General features: G+C 40.8%; 1 long non-coding RNA gene across 1 annotated transcript in view; it reads left to right on the top strand.

Annotated features, from left to right (window-relative positions):
* The window catches only part of LOC147995978 (uncharacterized), a 91,260-nt gene extending 71,926 nt beyond the window's left edge, over positions 1-19,334 (top strand). Inside the window, exons 2-4 of the long non-coding RNA XR_015670255.1 lie at positions 9,953-10,124; positions 10,211-10,361; positions 16,030-19,334. This is a non-coding gene — a long non-coding RNA (uncharacterized LOC147995978). The remainder of the gene's footprint in view (positions 1-9,952; positions 10,125-10,210; positions 10,362-16,029) is intronic.
* The last annotated feature ends 1,276 nt before the right edge of the window (positions 19,335-20,610 follow it).

The following is a 20,610-nucleotide window of genomic DNA, read 5'->3' as shown; positions in this document are numbered from 1 at the left end:
CAGGGTTCCAGATGGTCTTTGGCTTTTTCCTCTGGCGTCCGAGATGTGTGTGCAGGGAGCAGTCTCTTCTGGTTTCCCAGGCTTGTCTGCCTCTCTGAAGGTTTAGCTCTCCCTCCCACGGGATTTGGGTGCAGAGAACTGTTTATCCGGTCTGTTTCTTTCAGGTTCCGGTGGTGTCTCAGGCGCAGAAGTCCTGCCGCTCCTGGGCCCTCCCCCACGGGAGCCCAGAGGCCTTATACAGTTTCCTCTTGGGCCAGGGATGTGGGCAGGGGTGAGCAGTGTTGGTGGTCTCTTCCGCTCTGCAGCCTCAGGCGTGCCCACCTGACCAGGCGGTTGGGTCTCTCTCTCACCGGGTCTGGGAGCAGAGAGCTGCTGCGGGCCGGGATCCGCGGGTGTGGGACTTCCGGTAAACACAGACCGTGCCTCCTAGAGAAATTCTGCTTCCGTGTCCCAAGCTCACTAGGCAGCTTTCTTGCAGCAGAAAATTTGGTCTTACCTGTGGTCCCGAGGCTCAGGTTCGCTCGTGGGGTGCTGCCCAGGGGCTCTCTGCAGCGGCAGCAACCAGGAAGACCTGTGCCGCCCCTTCCTGGAGCTTCAGTGCACCAGGGTTCCAGATGGTCTTTGGCTTTTTCCTCTGGCGTCCGAGATGTGTGTGCAGGGAGCAGTCTCTTCTGGTTTCCCAGGCTTGTCTGCCTCTCTGAAGGTTTAGCTCTCCTTCCCACGGGATTTGGGTGCAGAGAACTCGAGTATTTCTTATATACATTTCAAGTGTTATTCCCTTTCCCGGTTTCCGGGCAAACATCCCCCTCCCCCCTCCCCTTCCTTATGGGTGTTCCCCTCCCAACTCTCCCCCCATTGCCGCCCTCCCCCCATAGTCTAGTTCACTGGGGGTTCAGTCTTAGCAGGACCCAGGGCTTCCCCTTCCACTGGTGCTCTTACTAGGATATTCATTGCTACCTATGGGGTCAGAGTCCAGGGTCAGTCCATGTATAGTCTTTAGGTAGTGGCTTAGTCCCTGGAAGCTCTGGTTGCTTGACATTGTTGTACTTTTGGGGTCTCGAGCCCCTTCAAGCTCTTCCAGTTCTTTCTCTGATTCCTTCAACGGGGGACCTATTCTCAGTTCAGTGGTTTGCTGCTGGCATTCGCCTCTGTATTTGCTGTATTCTGGCTGTGTCTCTCAGGAGCGATCTACATCCGGCTCCTGTCGGTCTGCACTACTTTGCTTCATCCATCTTGTCTAATTGGGTGGCTGTATATGTATGGGCCACATGTGGGGCAGGCTCTGAATGGGTGTTCCTTCAGTCTCTGCTTTAATCTTTGCCTCTCCCTTCCCTGCCAAGGGTATTCTTTTTCCTCATTTAAAGAAGGAGTGAAGCATTCACATTTTGATCATCCGTCTTGAGTTTCGTTTGTTCTAGGGATCTAGGGTAATTCAAGCATTTGGGCTAATAGCCACTTATCAATGAGTGCATACCATGTATGTCTTTCTGTGATTGGGTTAGCTCACAAAGGATGATATTTTCCAGTTCCAACCATTTGCCTACGAATTTCATAAACTCGTTGTTTTTGATAGCTGAGTAATATTCCATTGTGTAGATGTACCACATTTTCTGAATCCATTCCTCTGTTGAAGGGCATCTGGGTTCTTTCCAATTTCTGGCTATTATAAATAAGGCTGCGATGAACATAGTGGAGAACGTGTCTCTTTTATATGTTGAGGCATCTTTTGGGTATATGCCCAAGAGAGGTATAGCTGGATCCTCAGGCAGTTCAATGTCCATATTTCTGAGGATCCTCCAGACTGATTTCCAGAATGGTTTTACCAGTCTGCAACCCCACCAACAATGGAGGAGTGTTCCTCTTTCTCCACATCCTCGCCAGCATCTGCTGTCACCTGAGTTTTTGATCTTAGCCATTCTCACTGGTGTGAGGTGAAATCTCAGGGTTGTTTTGATTTGCATTTCCCTTATGACTAAAGATGTTGAACATTTCTTTAGGTGTTTCTCAGCCATTCGGCATTGCTCAACTGTGAATTCTTTGTTTAGCTCTGAACCCCATTTTTTAATAGGGTTATTTGTCTCCCTGCGGTCTAACTTCTTGAGTTCTTTGTATATTTTGGATATAAGGCCTCTATCTGTTGTAGGATTGGTAAAGATCTTTTCCCAATCTGTTGGTTGCCGTTTTGTCCTAGCCACAGTGTCCTTTGCCTTACAGAAGCTTTGCAGTTTTATGAGATCCCATTTGTCGATTCTTGATCTTAGAGCATAAGCCATTGGTGTTATGTTCAGGAAATTTTTTCTGGTGCCCATGTGTTCGAGATTCTTCCCCACTTTTTCTTCTATTAGTTTGAGTGTATCTGGTTTGATGTGGAGGTCTTTGATCCACGTGGACTTGAGCTTTGTACAGGGTGATAAGCATGGTTCGATCTGCATTCTTCTACATGTTGACCTCCAGTTGAACCAGCACCATTTGCTGAAAATGCTGTCTTTTTTCCATTTTATGGTTTTGGCTCCTTTGTCAAAAATCAAGTGACCATAAGTGTGTGGGTTCATTTCTGGGTCTTCAATTCTATTCCATTGGTCTATCTGTCTGTTTCTGTACCAATACCATGCAGTTTTTATCACTATGGTTCTGTAATAATGCTTGAGTTCAGGGATAGTGATTCCCCCTGAAGTCCTTTTATTGTTGAGGATAGCTTTAGCTATCCTGGGTTTATTGTTATTCCAGATGAATTTGCAAATTGTTCTGTCTAACTCTTTGAAGAATTGGATTGGTATTTTGATGGGGATTGCATTGAATCTGTAGATTGCTTTTGGTAAAATGGCCATTTTTACTATATTAATCCTGCCAATCCATGAGCATGGGAGATCTTTCCATCTTCTGAGGTCTTCTTCAATTTCTTTCTTCAGTGTCTTGAAGTTCTTATTGTACAGATCTTTTACTTGCTTGGTTAAAGTCACACCGAGGTACTTTATATTATTTGGGTCTATTATGAAGGGTGTCGTTTCCCTAATTTCTTTCTTGGCTTTTTTCTCTTTTGTATAGAGGAAGGCAACTGATTTATTTGAGTTAATTTTATACCCAGCCACTTTGCTGAAGTTGTTTATCAGCTTTAGTAGTTCTCTGGTGGAACTTTTTGGATCACTTAAATATACTATCATGTCATCTGCAAATAGTAATATTTTGACCTCTTCTTTTCCGATCTGTATCCCCTTGATCTCCTTTTGTTGTCTGATTGCTCTGGCTAGAACTTCAAGAACTATATTGAATAAGTAGGGAGAGAGTGGGCAGCCTTGTCTAGTCCCTGATTTTAGTGGGATTGCTTCAAGTTTCTCTCCATTTAGTTTAATGTTAGCAACTGGTTTGCTGTATATGGCTTTTACTATGTTTAGGTAAGGGCCTTGAATTCCTATTCTTTCCAGGACTTTTATCATGAAGGGGTGTTGAATTTTGTCAAATGCTTTCTCAGCATCTAATGAAATGATCATGTGGTTCTGTTCTTTCAGTTTGTTTATTTAATGGATCACATTGATGGTTTTCCGTATATTAAACCATCCCTTCATGCCTGGGATGAAGCCTACTTGATCATGGTGGATGATTGTTTTGATGTGCTCTTGAATTCGGTTTGCCAGAATTTTATTGAGTATTTTTGCGTCGATATTCATAAGGGAAATTGGTCTGAAGTTCTCTTTCTTTGTTGTGTCTTTGTGTGGTTTAGGTATAAGAGTAATTGTGGCTTCGTAGAAGGAATTCGGTAGGGCTCCATCTGTTTCAATTTTGAGGAATAGTTTGGATAATATTGGTATGAGGTCTTCTATGAAGGTTTGATAGAATTCTGCACTAAACCCGTCTGGACCTGGGCTCTTTTTGGTTGGGAGACCTTTAATGACTGCTTCTATTTCCTTAGGAGTTATGGGGTTGTTTAACTGGTTTATCTGTTCCTGATTTAACATCGATACCTGGTATCTGTCTAGGAAATTGTCCATTTCCTGCAGATTTTCAAGTTTTGTTGAATATAGGTTTTCATAGTAAGATCTGATGATTTTTTGAATTTCCTCTGAATCTGTAGTTATGTCTCCCTTATCATTTCTGATTTTGTTAATTCGGACGCACTCTCTGTGTCCTCTCGTTTGTCTGGCTTATCTATCTGGTTTATCTATCTTGTTGATTTTCTCAAAGAACCAACTTTTGGTTCTGTTGATTCTTTCTATGGTCCTTTTTGTTTCTACTTGGTTGATTTCAGCTCTGAGTTTGATTATTTCCTGCCTTCTACTCCTCCTGGGTGTATTTGCTTCTTTTTGTTCTAGAGCTTTTAGGTGTGCTGTCAAGCTGCTGACATATGCTCTTTCCTGTTTCTCTCGGCAGGCACTCAGAACTATGAGTTTTCCTCTTAGCACAGCTTTCATTGTGTCCCATAAGTTTGGGTATGTTGTACCTTCATTTTCATTAAATTCTAAAAAGTTTTCAATTTCTTTGTTTATTTCTTCCTTGACCCGGTTATCATTGAGTAGAGCATTGTTCAATTTCCACGTATATGTGGGCATTCTTCCCTTATTGTTATTGAAGACCAGTTTTAGGCCGTGGTGGTCCGATAGCACGCATGGGATTATTTCTATCTTTCTGTACCTGTTGAGGCCTGTCTTTTGACCAATTATATGGTCAATTTTGGAGAAAGTACCATGAGGAGCTGAGACGAAGGTATATCCTTTTGCTTTAGGATAGAATGTTCTATAAATATCTGTTAAGTCCATTTGGCTCATGACTTCTCTTAGTCTGTCTACATCTCTGTTTAATTTCTGTTTCCATGATCTGTCCATTGATGAGAGTGGGGTGTTGAAATCTCCCACTATTATTTTGTGAGGTGCAATGTGTGTTTTGAGCTTTAGTAAGGTTTCTTTTACGTATGTAGGTGCCCTTGTAATTGGGGCATAGATATTTAGGATTGAGAGTTCATCTTGGTGGATTTTTCCTTTGATGAATATGAAGTGTCCTTCCTTATCTTTTTTTGACGACTTTTAGTTGAAAATTGATTTTATTTGATATTAGAATGGCTACTCCAGTTTGCTTCTTCTGACCATTTGCTTGGAAAGTTGTTTTCCAGCCTTTCACTCTGAGGTAATGTCTGTCTTTGTCTCTGAGGTGTGTTTCCTGTAGGCAGCAGAATGCAGGGTCCTCGTTGCGTATACAGTTTGTTAATCTATTTCTTTTTATGGGGGAGTTGAGGCCATTGATGTTGAGAGATATTAAGGAATAGTGATTATTGCTTCCCGTTATATTCATATTTGGATGTGAGGTTATGTTTGTGTGCTTCCATTCTCTTTGTTTTGTTGCCAAGACGATTAGTTTCTTGCTTCTTCTAGGGTATAGCTTGCCTCCTTATGTTGGGCTTTACCATTTATTATCCTTTGTAGTGCTGGATTTCTAGAAAGATATTGTGTAAATTTGGTTTTGTCATGAAATATCTTGGTTTCTCCATCAATGTTAATTGAGAGTTTTGCTGGATACAGTAACCTGGGCTGGCTTTTGTGTTCTCTTAGGGCCTGCATGACATCAGTCCAGGATCTTCTGTCCTTCATAGTTTCTGGCGAGAAGTCTGGTGTGATTCTGATAGGTCTGCCTTTATATGTTACTTGACCTTTTTCTCTTACTGCTTTTAATATTCTTTCTTTATTTGTGCGTTTGGTGTTTTGACAATTATGTGACGGGAGGTGTTTCTTTTCTGGTCCAATCTATTTGGAGTTCTGTAGGCTTCTTGTATGTCTATGGGTGTCTCTTTTTTTAGGTTAGGGAAGTTTTCTTCTACGATTTTGTTGAAGATATTTACTGGTCCTTTGAGCTGGGAGTCTTCACTCTCTTCTATACCTATTATCCTTAGGTTTGATCTTCTCATTGAGTCCTGGATTTCCTGTATGTTTTGGACCAGTAGCTTTTCCCGCTTTACATTATCTTTGACAGTTGAGTCAATGATTTCTATGGAATCTTCTGCTCCTGAGATTCTCTCTTCCATCTCCTGTATTCTGTTGGTGAAGCTTGTATCTACAGCTCCTTGTCTCTTCTTTTGGTTTTATATATACAGGGTTGTTTCCATATGTTCTTTCTCGATTGCTTCTATTTCCATTTTTAATTCCTTCAACTGTTTGATTGTGTTTTCCTGGAATTCTTTCAGGGATTTTTGTGTCTCCTCTCTATGGGCTTCTACTTTTTTATTTATGGTTTCCTGGAGTTCTTTCAGGGATTTTTGTGTCTCCTCTCTATGGGCTTCTACTTGTTTATTCATGTTTTCCTGGAATTCTTTCAGGCATTTTTGCGATTCCTCTCTGTAGGCTTCTACTTGTTCTCTAAGGGAGTTCTTCACGTCTTTCTTGAAGTCCTCCAGCATCATGATCAAAAATGATTTTGAAACTAGATCTTGCTTTTCTGGTGTGTTTGGATATTCCATGTTTGTTTTGATGGGAGAATTGGGCTCCGATGTTGCCATGTAGTCTTGGTTTCTGTTGCTTGGGTTCCTGTGCTTGCCTCTCGCCATCAGATTATCTCCAGTGTTACTTTGTTCTGCTATTTCTGACAGTGGCTAGACTGTCCTATAAGCCTGTGTGTCAGGAGTGCTGTAGACCTGTGTTCCTCTCTTTCAGTCAGTTATGGTTACAGAGTGTTCTGCTTTCGGGCGTGTAGTTTTTCCTTTCTATAGGTCTTCAGCTGTTCCTGTGGGCCTGTGTCTTGAGTTCACCAGGCAGCTTTCTTGCAGCAGAAAAGTTGGTCTTACCTGTGGTCCCGAGGCTCAAGTTCGCTCGTGGGGTGCTGCCCATGGGCTCTCTGCAGCGGCAGCAACCAGGAAGACCTGTGCCGCCCCTTCTGGGAGCTTCAGTGCACCAGGGTTCCAGATGGTCTTTGGCTTTTTCCTCTGGCGTCCGAGATGTGTGTGCAGAGAGCAGTCTTTTCTGGTTTCCCAGGCTTGTCTGCCTCTCTGAAGGTTTAGCTCTCCCTCCCACGGGATTTGGGTGCAGAGAACTGTTTATCCGGTCTGTTTCCTTCAGGTTCCTGCGGTGTCTCTGGCAGGGGTCCTTCCGCTCCTGGGCCCTCCCCCACGGGAGCCCAGAGGCCTTATACAGTTTCCTCTTGGGCCAGGGATGTGGGCAGGGGTGAGCAGTGTTGGTGGTCTCTTCCGCTCTGCAGCCTCAGGAGTGCCCACCTGACCAGGCCGTTGGGTCTCTCTCTCACGGGTTCTGGGATCAGAGAGCTTCTGCCGGCTGGGATCCGCGGGTGTGGGACTTCCCTAAAATTTATTTTAAAACACAATGCACTCTTGGTATTCCATTGCAGTTATTGGTAGTTTCTCTGCCTTAATCTATGCAGAAGTATTCTTTTTTTTTTAAATAACATTTCTCCACTTTAATGAATGCTAAAAACAGAATACATTTGGAATTGACTATAATGTTGCTTACAATCCTAGGTTTTTTTTTTTTTATTAACTTGAGTATTTCTTATTTACATTTTGAGTGTTATTCCCTTTCCCGGTTTCCAGGCAAACATCCCCCTAATCCCTCCCTCTCCCCTCCTTTATGGGTGTTCTCTCCCCATCCTCTCCCCATTGCTGCCCTCCCCCCAACAATCTAGTTCACTGGGGGTTCAGTCTTAGCAGGACCGAGGGCTTCCCCTTCCAGTGGTGCTCTTACTAGGCTATTCATTGCTACCTATGAGGTCAGAGTCCAGGGTCAGTCCATGTATAGTCTTTAGGTAGTGGCTTAGTCCCTGGAAGCTCTGGGTGCTTGGCATTGTTGTACATATGGGGTCTCGAGCCCCTTCAAGGTCTTCCAGTTCTTTCTCTGATTCCTTCAACGGGGGTCTTGTTCTCAGTTCAGTGGTTTGCTACTGACATTCGCCTCACGCAGAAGTATTCTTAGCACACTGATTTTAACAGGTAAACTATGTCGGTAATAAAGCAGAAAAATTTCCAGGAAACTCTGTTTTTTTTTTTTTTTTATTTCAACTCTATCCATTGAGGATTTTCTTTTTTATAAATATAAATTATATCATTTTCCAAAGATAATAAGATGAAAGAAAGAATAAGATTTGGGATATCAAGAGTTCCTCCCATCAGGGGAATGGTGCCACTCAGAGTGGGCTGGGTATTCTTATATCAACTACCAATCAAGACAGTTCTTCCAAATACATGTCTACAGGCCAATCTAATTGAGAAAATGTCTCAAATGAAATTCTCTCATCTGTTACAGTTGAGGTGTTAATGTATGATGTCTGGTCAGTGGAGAAGAGCTGCCATTTGTTTGTAAGAAGTTCATCATTAGTTTAGCTATCATTGTTCCTGGTTCCTAGGTGTTCAAGGCAGATATTGTATTACAAGCCTCAGTCTAATGAATCAGCTCTATGGACTTTTACCCATACTTTCATGTATTCCTCATAGGCAACCTTTGCATTTTAAAAGCAGTGACAGATGTCTTATCCCAAGGAAAAGAATATTGAAAAGCCAGGTGTGGTGGTGCCACTTAAAGGATGCTAAATCTCTATGAACGGTCACCCTGGTCTACACAGTGAGGTTCCACCTTACAAAGAAAATCCAAAGCAAAGTAACAACTCCCCAACAAAACCTGGGATTTTAAGTGGCTAGAGAGATGGGTTACTGGTTAAGAGCACACATATTGCTCTTCCAGCAGATACAAATTAGGTTCCCAAAAACCCACATTGAGTAACTCATAACTCCAACCTCAGAAGATTCAAAGCCCTCTTCTCAACCTTGCAGGCACCTGCATATGTATACTACACATACACATTGTGGTGGCTTGAATGAGTATGGGCCATCTAGGCTTATGTATTTGAATACTTGGACCCCTGCTGGTGGAACTGTTTGGGAAGGATTAGGAGGTGTGGTCTTATTAGAGGAGGTATGTTCCTAGGGGTGGGCTTTGAGGTCCCAATAGTTCACATCATTCCCAATTGGTTTTTTCCTTCTTCCTATTTGCAGATGAGGATATAAACTCTTAACTACTGGTCTAGCACTGTGTTACCTGCTGCCGTGCTCTCTCCTTCACGATAGTTATGATCTCTAACCTTTTGTATGCATAAACTCCAAATTAAACATTTTCTTTTATAAGTTGCCTTCCTTGTCCATGGTGTCTTAGTATAACAATAGAAAAGTAACTAATACAGTAAAGTAAGTAATACATAAATAAATTAGTTAAATTAAAAAACCCAGAGAATATTGTAGACACTTTAGTCATAGGGCAAAGAAAGGGATACTCTCTTAGTAGGCACCTCCCCCTCATCCCCACTCTCCGCACATGAAAGTAATCTGAACTATGATGTCTCTATCTAAACTTTGTGTCATCTTTAAAGTTTCATTGGTATAACTTCAGCTATCTTCTGAGGTAGATAAGTGCAGGCCTGTGAATCACAGCAAAGACAAGTAGTAAAGCATTTCCTGTGATTCCCTAAGTTTTCTTTCCTCTCTGAAATAAAGGAAATAGGAGTTTGAGTAGGAGAACCAAAAGAGAAACCTAGAAGTCCATGTTCCTTCTCCATCTATTGTCCTCTGCCTAAATGAAGGCACAGGCCTTAGGTGCCTGGCTTGCTACAGGAAGGAGAGCTGAGAACTAGAAAAGTGGTCTCATTTACATTAGAGTTCACCTAAGAAAGAAAGTCATGATGTTAGGCGCTTTTTTTTTTATTTCACCACACTATGAAGAAAACGGGGAGTTTTATGTAAAACAGCCTCAAATTCTCATAATATATGATTTGTGAGCTCACCTTTTAGAAACAGGCTTATTATGTGAAGGAAACTCCTACTTATAAATATAGAGTTTACTGCAGCTTTACAATGGCTGTCTTGAGATCCTATAACCATCTGCTAAGTTTATACACATGCTTAAATTATTGAGGGCATTGTAAGTTGGGGCATTGTAAGTTGGGGCATTGAATTAGTTGTGGTCTCTGCTCCTAGGTAATAACTATGGTTGTGCAATAAGCATCGTGATTACGACCTTTCTGTGGACATAGAGTGAAGACTGATGGCTGGACATGTGAAGGTGCTGCAGGGACCACATCAGCGAGCTGAAGCTCCTCAGATGACAAGATCTCTGCTTCATAAGAGAGATCAATGTGGACTGCAAAGGGTAATTCTGCTTTTGACAATAGCTTCATGCCTTTTCAGAGACTCCAGGGGTTAAAACAGATGCTAGTCTCCATTTACTTCTTATAGATGCAAGAAGAAAATAAATTGGATCAGCATAAAAGGGCACAAACCAATACCCTTAGCCCTCAAGTTCAGATGTCATCGCCTGCTCGACAGAAGGCTCCAGGCCTCTCTCAACCCCAAAGCTCCACGTCATGCTCTGAGGAGATTGCAGATGGTAAGAATAGCAGATTTTGGGGGGTTTTAGGTAATCTGAAAACTGTAAGCAACACTATTTTTTTCTTTCTATTCATTAAGTTTCCCCTTCATTGTTGGCTAAAACCTCTGCTCTTCTCAAATTGAAACTTTCTGCTTCTAGAATGTTTCCCTTGGGCATTTTGGCCATTTCTGTAATGGCTTCATTGTTGTCCATCGTTGCCATCTCTCCAGGGTGTCTGTCTGCTATCAGGCCCAGCAGGGCCAGCTTTGCAACTCATTGTTTTTCCTGTGTTCACAGCACTAATGTTTGCTGTCTCTGTCTTCCTTATTAAATCTGTTAATGTTTTGTATTATCTCCCCCAGGATTCAGACAGAGCTTCCTCACACTGGAGTGTTCCAGCCCTGCTATGGCCTCCAACCTTCTTACACTTGACTGAGTCTCAGCTTTGAGTGAATGCCAAGGTTAAATCTCTTGTTTCTTTGAGGAGAACAATGAAAGAAACCCCAAATATAGATTATAGTTTACCTTGGTATTCAAGTTTTGTTGGGATGTAACACCATTGTTCTTTGGCTCTCTCTAAACCCTGCTTATTTTAAAAGATTTTTCTTTTATTTTTGTGACAAATACATCATCTACCCTTTCTCTTTCCTCCCTCAAACTCAGTCATTTCTTTCACTCCCTGCTCCTTTTCCAACTAATGGCTTTTTTCCCCCATTAATTGTTCTTATATTTCCATGTCTGTCTCTGTCTATCTATGCCTATATTTACGTCTATGTTTATATGTATCTGCTTCTTTTAAGAATGCTTCTAGGAATGGTATTCGTGTAGCATTTTAAAAACAGGAAATTCCCATTCTTATAAAATGATATGTAGTCACCACTCTGAGGGCAACAGCAAAAATGAACAACTGTTGGGGGCCTTCCTGGGTGCTCACCATTTCCGGTGGCTATGGCCGTGCCACCCTCCCCCACTTAAGTTATTTGCAAATCAGCACCTTCTCACTGTCCTTTTCCATACTGTCATATCCTTGGTCAAGTGACTTCCTCCTTAAGCTCATAGGAGTTCAGAGGGAACAAGAGAAGGGAGCTATGCATTTCCTGGCTTGGCTACTTTTATGATTGCTTTGGGACAGTAAGTTAGGAGACAAACCACGCTGAATTATCAAACCCCATTCAAAAATGGACTGTAGCAATGTCACATACTGGGGAAGGGGTTAGATTCCAGGGACATTGAGTAAGTGAAAATTCACATAGAGACAAAAGAATTCTTGGAAAGTTTTAAGGATGATGCCTCACTGGAAATCAAAATAGAGCCAGTTTTCCTCCTGATTTTCAAACAGATGAGCAGCAGATGAAGATGTTGGCATGTATTTAGAAGCTGTGTTATCCCCCAAATATGTATTTTTAAATACTGTAATCACACTTAAGGAAAAATCATATCTGCCTATTATAACTCTGGGGAATTTTCTCATGAGATAGAAGGCAGGAAAGATTGCCCTTAGTTAAAATCTCAGCTGCAAATCCAGTTTCTGAACTTTACGTCTAACTTTATAAAACTGAGATGCATAAAGAGTCCATCTCCAAGGTTCTCACTGGAAGAAATGTCAGTTACCATCATCGAGGAGGAAGGAGTTCTGCAATATACTCTATTCGATAACAATTGCAGGCCTCTGAGAAGATTTATACAGAAGGGAAGGGAGAACACGTCCTTCATCAAAAGACAGAGTTGTTTTTGCAGAGGCAATGGAGGAAGGCAGGGAGGGAATAACATAACTTAGGATAGACTCAACCATATTAAATAATCAACCATATTAAATAATCAACTATTAATCAACCATATTAAAGCTGAAGTTCTAAGTGAATAAACTCGTATTTGCCAATATGGAAGACAAATTCAAAGTAAATCTTAAAATATAGAGAGCTCAAATGCATTCTGGCTGTCCCCAAAGGGTTAGAATACCCATCACAGCTGATTGCTCTGTAAACAGCAACACAACAAGAGAAATCTGCGTACTATGGCCTCTTTTCTGGAGAAATTCTGTTTGTTGAAATTTTAGTGTTACATGGGGACATTCACTTAATGTGGTTTCTTGGGTTGCGTCAGTATGATCATGATGCTTCCCATTGTCTTCAGCAGTAAATCTTTTAATGTTTTCTTCTAGCCAGGAAGTTGAAGTCTAAGCTGTCAAGAAAAGAAACTTCTACAAGTTTCTGGGTAGAATGTGAAAAAAGGTGTATATTCAATTCATTCAAAGAAATCTTTGCTAGAATGTGGACAGAGGAAATAAGGAGCCCAGTGAATTTTGTCCTGTAGACTCTATTGCCTAAAGGGCATACTTATCAAGTGCCTCGTCCACCGCACTGGGCTCCAAATTCTGCTTTAGAGTAATTATTCCTCTGATAAAGAAGAAGTGCTAGACAATGTGATAGTCAAGAGTGCTGACTCTTTGACAAGTCAGTTGTAGGGTTTCCATGTTGCCTCTAGCTCATACCTAGAAGAGTCAGTGAAGAAATCTGCATGGGAGAATCTTCTGTTAGAAAAACCACGCACCAGGACTTCCCAGATTTCGGCCTCCATTTTCCCACATTTGGATGAATGCTGAGAAAATAATATACAACTTACCGTGTGTGTGTGTGTGTGTGTGTGTGTGTGTGTGTTTGTGTTGATGAAGATTTATTTTAATTTTTAAATACAGTAATAGCAAATAGGTACTTTTCAAGGGCTGTTAGGCCTTGATAGTGTAAGATTTATTGATGGGCTAATATTCTCCGAGTCTATTGTGAGGCCTCTCTTTACATAAAATTAGAATTAACAGTGTTCTGAAACGCATTCATCAAAGTTCCTGGCTGGAGCTCTTCTGTGTTGACAACTTTGATTCTGTACTTTGGACTTTGGTCAACAAAAAGAGCCATGTGCCCTTTAACAATCTCTATGACAACAAGTTTCTGATGGGCAGTCTGGTTCCAGAGTTGGGTTTTGCCAGCCCTTTATGGTAAGTGTGCAGATTAGCTAGCCGATGCCAAGTCACAGAAGAGAGTGGGGAACAATGACTAAGAACTGCCTGAGGACCAAGCAGCCTGTTGACTGCGACATCTTTTCTCACAGTAACCCAAAGAGCTTGGATAATTCAATCTTACTCGATAGATGGTTTCACTGAGGCTTAGCAAATCATTTACCTGAGCTCACAAATCCAGAAGGCGAGAGACAAGGCTTCCTCACAGGTTGCTCATTGCTGGAAAGGCTCCTTCAGAAATAATGTGATGGTCTATTGACTTTCTACGTTGATTGCATTTAAAGTCTTTTCTGCTGTGCTTTGTAAAAATGGAAAATAACTTCATAATATACACGTGATAAATATTTTTGAATTGCCATCTAAAAACAAGCATGTAATGAAACCAACCATTAAAATTTATATAAACTTACTGTATAATAAAATAAAATATTGTTCCAATTTTAAATTAAAGAGATCAACATAAATACCTAGTATAATTCCCGGAACTGTCACTATTCTCTATCTGTTCAGTCAATTAGACATTATCAGCTGTTTGTGTGTTCAAGGGCTTTATTGAATTAACTGCCAGCCTTTCCGTGTTTTGCTTGTTGCTATGGTTACTGTTACTCTGCTTTGCTTTGAGAGCTGCTGTCAGAAAGAAAGGAGCATACACATCCAAACTGGTGACTTTTCCAGTGAAAGGCTTCCCGGGAAGACTGGCTCATTGCTAATTACTTGTAACGAACACTGGAGAGACAATGAGAGGGCCTGTAACCGTCTCACAAGAAGTCTTTCCCACCATGTACGTTTAAAATCTCAGACTCCAGCCAATGCCAATAACAGTATTTCCATGTAACCCCTTGCTTCCCAAATGTGAACAGAAGCTCCAGGTAGCTCAATTTTAAGCAATGCTGTCTCTATCTTTTCTACGAAAGGGAGGGAATCATGCGTGGGAGGTTCCAGAAAGTATGTGCAACTCTGAGAGAATCTCCCCTTTTTGTGTTTTTATTTGCCCCCTAACAGTTTTTGGGTGGCTGTGGTTTCTCCAGGTTTTTCATGGTACAGTAAGATTTTTCTTGCTGCAGAAGTAGAAGCATTATTACACTTCAGAAGGGGGATTTTGGTTTAAAGCTGTGTTTGTTTCATGCTCTTAGGCCACAGAGGCTAGCCTCCACCCTTGCTGTGGATTTCAAGACTTCATTTGCATAGTTTATGACCAGGGAACATGTATGTGTGTGTGTGTGTGTGTGTGTGTGTGTGTGAGAGAGAGAGAGAGAGAGAGAGAGAGAGAGAGAGAGAGAGAATCTTCAACATACACTGAAGTTCCTGAGGAAGCCACAATAGAAATAGACTAGGCTTTCAGTAAGAACAGTTCCCAATGTCCCTTGTCTAACACTATCTATTCTTCTCCGTCTACCCCATTGTTTCTGCTGGCCCAAGGCCTTTCTTCCCTGTCTCTGGCTGCTTCTCCTACATTGGTTTTTCTCACTACACTGGCTGGTTAGCATGTTAAGTATCGTGAGAAGAAGCTGCTCCCTGTCCTGGCACAGCTATTTGAACGAAACATTTCCTTCCCTTGTGCATGCCAAGGAGTTACTTCCGTAGGGAGAAAGCCTGAGTGCTGATTGGAAACATGCTTGGTTGCTGGTTTAGATTTGGCTTGTTTGCAACTGACAGAGGTTGGGAGAGATAGGAGTGGGGGCTTCTCTTGAGTCTGAGGTAGTTCTCACATCTGCTTTGTATTAGGGGCACTGTGGAGCAAAGACTTTAAAATTAACTTAGTTGTGGAATAATAAGCAGGCTTCTAAATATGGGGGATTTAGACGATTACCCTCAAAAATGAAAGGACAGCTTTTCATCCTCTGAGTACCTTGCTTTTTCCAAGATGGTTTAGCACTAAATAGAAACTGGAGATTCGTCCTGTCCTCTCCTCCCCAGGGGACTAAGGTGCTATTTGACTCCCTCTTCCTCAGCGGGTGGCAAGCATGCTTTAAGGGCACATATAACCATCCAGAGTTCATTCCCGCCCACCTTTCTGTTCTGTGACTGAGAACAGCCATGCTGTCCTTCACTGGTGTAAAGCAGGCTTCTTGACCTTACTTGTTCTGGAGCTGTCAGCTGTCATGTTGTAAGTAGACATTGTGACTCAGGAGTACAAAAAGAAAAAATACATGTGTTTTAAAATCTCCTGAAGGTTATATGAAGAAGAAAGGAGAAATAATGTGGAGAGTGGTTTAAGTGGGTGCAGGAATGAGAGGGTAAAGAAAAGAATGGGAATGAGGGAGGGACTACTAACTAGAAGGATGTTTGAAAAGGCCATGTGGAAACCTACCATTTTATAAGATTCTTTATTGTACATTTGCATACATATATAGTCATATAAGAGAGTCTAACTGCAGTATCCTATACAGGGGATTATGTCCATCCCAGCAGTCATAGGTTGCCAAATAAAAGCCCAGTGGCAAGTGTAGAATACTTCTCCTGAAACTTTGGTCAGAGTGTCCTGGAGATACCTAAAACAATATAGGGCATTGCTATTGCTCTTGATAGCCACCGTATACTGATGCTAAGACCCTGTTGCTGAAGATGCACTGGTTACAGAACACAGAGAAATCAAACTGATATTCACCAATTCACCAACTTACTGACTCCCTCCAGGTAATCTCTCATTGTACTTACTGGTATGCTTTTCAGGATGCTGGGAACAGAAGCCATCACCATTTTTACGCAGATATGAACTCTGTGAACTGCAATGATGACCAGTATGGCAAGACATACTTATGGGAGCCATAATGGAGTGCGAGTTACGGAAGTAACCACCATCTTTCAGGTTGGATTTGAGATTCACATCATGGGAGGAACCACATACTGGATAATGCAAATCTGACTAACAAGCCATAGTTAGTGATCTTACAGGTTCCCAGGGTGAGCCTCCCAGTTTTATTTTGCTAAAAAGATACAGTCTCAACCTATCTAGTGAATTCTTAGACCCCAACAGAGTTTTTATGTGGTAGATAGATCTAGAAACTCACAAGTGACCCAAGAAAAAGTGACCAAGAGAAAGTGACAGAGGATTTCTCATCCACAAATGGGATGTTTATATCCTATTGTCTCCACAGGGCTTAGAGAACATTGTAGAAGCGGGTTGGAAAGACAGAAGGAGCAAGAAGTCAGTGAGGACTAGATTAAAGCAGTGTCCTATGAACACAACAGGCCTACTATATATCAGCTAATAATGGCAAAGTTGCTCATACAAGATGAAGCTGGTCAACATTAAAGCATGAAGTGGGGAGGGGCTTGAGTTTCCACCCCTAATTGAACAGCTGTGAACAGTTAGTGACTTTATGAGAAGAGTCAGCTTTCTCTAAGGGTGTGGTCCTTTTTAGGTTGATCATGTTCTGATGCATGGGTTCAAATTCAGAAATATATTGACAGCAACAATTGAAGTTTACGGATTTTTAACCAAATGAACCAAAAAGGAAGACATGAAGTTGGGGGCAGATCTCGGAGAATTTGAAATACATATGATCAAAGCACATAGGAAATTCTCAAAGAAAAAAATATTTACTGTCTTTTCCTATCCTTCCTACTTTTGAAAGTCATATTCAGAACCTGAAGACAAGACACTCAGCCCTTCTAAGTGGTATTTTGTATACCATATTGCTTGTTTAGTTATTTTTTCTTCTCCATTTTCAATGTTGAACAGCATATTTTTCTTGACTTATAATGATGCTTGAAGTGTTCTAAGTGTGTCACAGCAGATTGACTGTGTAAGCAAAGATAGCAATGGGGAATACTCACTATACATGAAGGGAACTTCTAGAAGCTTCTATAGGCTCTTAGAGTTTTTAATGATGTAACGTTGGCAAGAGGATTAGAGCCCTAGAGTTGTTATAGATCTACCTGAGACCAATGTGTCCTGCAGTTTGGAACTAGGAAGGAGGAAACGACTCCTGGCCTGTGGAATGTAGAAGACTGAAAACCTTGAAGAGCATTCCAGAAAACTTTCACTCCTATATGGTTGCTTTACCATTCTGAAATTATCTCATAGATTAAGGTATAAATTCATAGGCAAGGAGCTACTTAGTTCACTTCCTCAGTGGCCATCCAATTCTACAATTCTATGATTTTCCCTTATCAAACAGTTCCTAGGTCTTGCTTTTACAGTTGTTTAAGTCTCATTTAATTTTAAAAGTCAGTTCATAGAGTCATAGAGACCAGATTAGGAAATGGGGGCTTATGACAAAGAGCAATTTACATCTTGCCGTGAGAGTATTTGCAATGTTGCTTTGTACTTTCACTGATATAGAGTGAGGAAGGTCACTTTATCATGCCTTAATTGAGGTCAAAGATGTTGTAGTTGTCATTGCTATTACCATTCTCATGTATATGAGAGAAAGGCAGGCCATCCCTAAAGGACTTTCCAATCACTATTTAAGCCTCTGAAATGGCCATGGAAGAAAATCTTACTCTTTGTGATGAATGATTCACTACTTTTAAATAGTATCCTGAATAGAGAACAAAAGTATCTTTGGAAACCATCTAAATGTTGGCTATCTTAAGGAGCTCCAATGTTTTATCTTTTGAATTTATAAGAAAGAGTGTAATTAATGTAGTACTGGGAATGAGAAGTAAATCTCTTCCTCATCTTTGATGAAATTGCCCTGAATTTTCATGTCTCAAGTTTACATCTAAATTCACCATGGCATCTCTAACTCTTTTGCTGGTAAGAACTAGATGCTTCCAAGTTGGATGAGTAATTGGCTTTCTTTCTTTTCTAATTCAGTATTTCCAGGAATTGGGAGAATTAGCTGTGATGGGTCATGGCCAAAGTCTTGGCTCCTATCTATGGGCCAGATGACCATTCTGGGTTCTGGTTTTCTGGCTACCATAAGCTGTCTCTGGGGATGGGTACAGAAAAACCTTCCCCGTTGAAATAACTATGTATGTGGTCATGATTCAGAACCTTTGGGTGTTCAAAAATGACGTAGTCACAGAAACCTGGCTGCTACGGTTTTGTTAATTTTCCCAATGCCAACTTTAGAGAATAATGTGGAAGAATTTAACTTACACTGAAGCTAAAAGCAACACCCAATGTAATTTATATGAATCTCTAAATTTGAAACACCAGTTTAAACACTTGAACAAGTATCTTAGCCAAGATCACAAAGTAGTTAAAGGACAGTTAGGAAAAACTCAGGTGAACTCATTTTAGGAGATTTACTATAGCTTTGGCAAATTATCTCAAAAACACTGGTTTTTCCACACACCAATCTCCCAATCCCACCATGTTCTTCGTAAAGAAGAGATCGTTTGCAAACGAATTCCTTAAAATTATAGTTAGAAAATCAAGTAAGAATGCAGTAAACAGTTCGGTTTCTAGGAAGCATTTAAACAGTTATTCTATCTCATCTAGTTTGTGAAATGAAAATAAATTTATTTAAGTTTTGATAACATTGCTCAGGTTCTTCGAATCCTTCCCATTGAATTATATTATATTTCCCCGACTCCTTCTGTGGAAGAAAAATGATTGGTATCATGAACTCTACAACTCCCATTTCAATATTGGTAAAAAGAATCAACATATAAGACAGGGATGCAGTTCCTTGTTTTCAAGTATAGAGAACATTACAGCCAGGAGGAAAGTCTGCTGACCTCTCCCAGCTTTTAGGAAGGGATTTTCCGAGATGCTGATGCTGTGCTTAGTAGTTTAATTGTTTATGCTAAAATTACACTTTTAAAGTAGATATAAATGACATAGAATTTTCCTCATTGTTTTTGTTTTTTATTTCTTTTTGTGTTGAGTTGTTTACAGAACTTATAAATAACCAAAATTTTAAGATGCTCAAATCTCTTATAAAATGATACAGTACTTTCGTATACTCTAAAATCATCCCTCCCTGTACTTACATGGTCTTTCGATTGCTTATGATACCTATGAATGAAAATAACAAATAAATATGGACTGTCCACTGAATAAAGACAAGAAACGTGTCTGGAAATATTCAGTACAAGAACAATTTATTTTTCTTTCTTTTGATCTATGTAGCACAACTTTGGCTACTTTGTGAGTTCTTTCTTTCATCCTTCTCTATCTTTTCAACATCCTAACACTAGAGAGGAGAGGAGAAAAAAAGGATAGAGAGGAAAGGGGGTGATGTTATTTTTAGACTACTTGCTGATTAAAGGTGTTTTTTCCTTGGGGCAAATTTGAGCTTCCCCATCAGGGTATCCCATTTCTTATTCTTGTTCCTACTTTGTGGATTACTCTAGGTTAATATCTATATGCAGGTGAAGGCTGATACAAATTAGGTCAAGACCCATGATTGGACAGTAAAAAGTAAGGTGGGGATAAAGCTTTTGTAAGGCAGGAGAGAAGGGGAAGGAGAAGGAGAATCAAGATGGAGACAGAGAAGGATGATCCAGATCCAGGTGGTCTTAAATGGCCATAGGTACTTATGAATATTCTTTTTTTTTTGGAGCTGGGGACCGAACCCAGGGCCTTGCAGTTGCTAGACAAGTGCTCTACCGCTGAGCTAAATCCCCAACCCCATGAATATTTCTTAAGTGATGGATTTCTATAGGTCAATTTATCTTATCAAGGTAGGTGGTTTATATCTTTATCTTTTGGCTCTGAGTTTATGGTGTGGATATTCTTTGGGGTGTAAAATTTGCTAAGTAAATCTGAGACAAAGCCATGGTTAAATTGCAAGTTCCTAGATTTTTGAATTTGTCAGGTGTATTGGAATGTGGGCAGAGTTCACAGCTAGTAGAGAGCCACTGGGAGAGATACTAACAGAAATAAATTAAGGTTAGTGCCATATGGGCCTCCAGTGCCAGAACTAACTCTAGGGACTATAGAGTCTATAGACTCTAGAGAGCCAAATAACTGTATTAAAAATAGGGGAACAGAGCTAAACAAAGAATTCTCAGCTGAGGAATATCCAATGGCTGAGAAGAGCCTAAAGAAATGCTCAACATCCTTAGTTGTCAGGGAAATGCAAATCAAAACAACCCTGAGATTTCACCTCACACCAGTCAGAATGGCTAAGATCAGAAACTCAGGTGACAACAGATGCTGGCAAGGATGTGGAGAAAGAGAAACACTCCCTCCATTGTTGGTGGGATTACAAACTGGTACAACCATTCTGGAAATCAGTCTGGAGTTTCCTCAGAAAATTGGACATTGAACTACCTGAGGATCCAGCTATATCTCTCCTGGGCATATACCCAAAAGATGCCCCAACACACAACAAAGACACATGTTCCACTATA

Source organism: Rattus norvegicus, chromosome 2 (genome assembly GCF_021556685.1).
Source record: "Rattus norvegicus strain SHRSP/BbbUtx chromosome 2, alternate assembly SHRSP_T2T, whole genome shotgun sequence".
Taxonomy (NCBI): Eukaryota; Metazoa; Chordata; class Mammalia; order Rodentia; family Muridae; genus Rattus; species Rattus norvegicus.
This window is presented reverse-complemented; position numbering and strand designations above follow the sequence as displayed.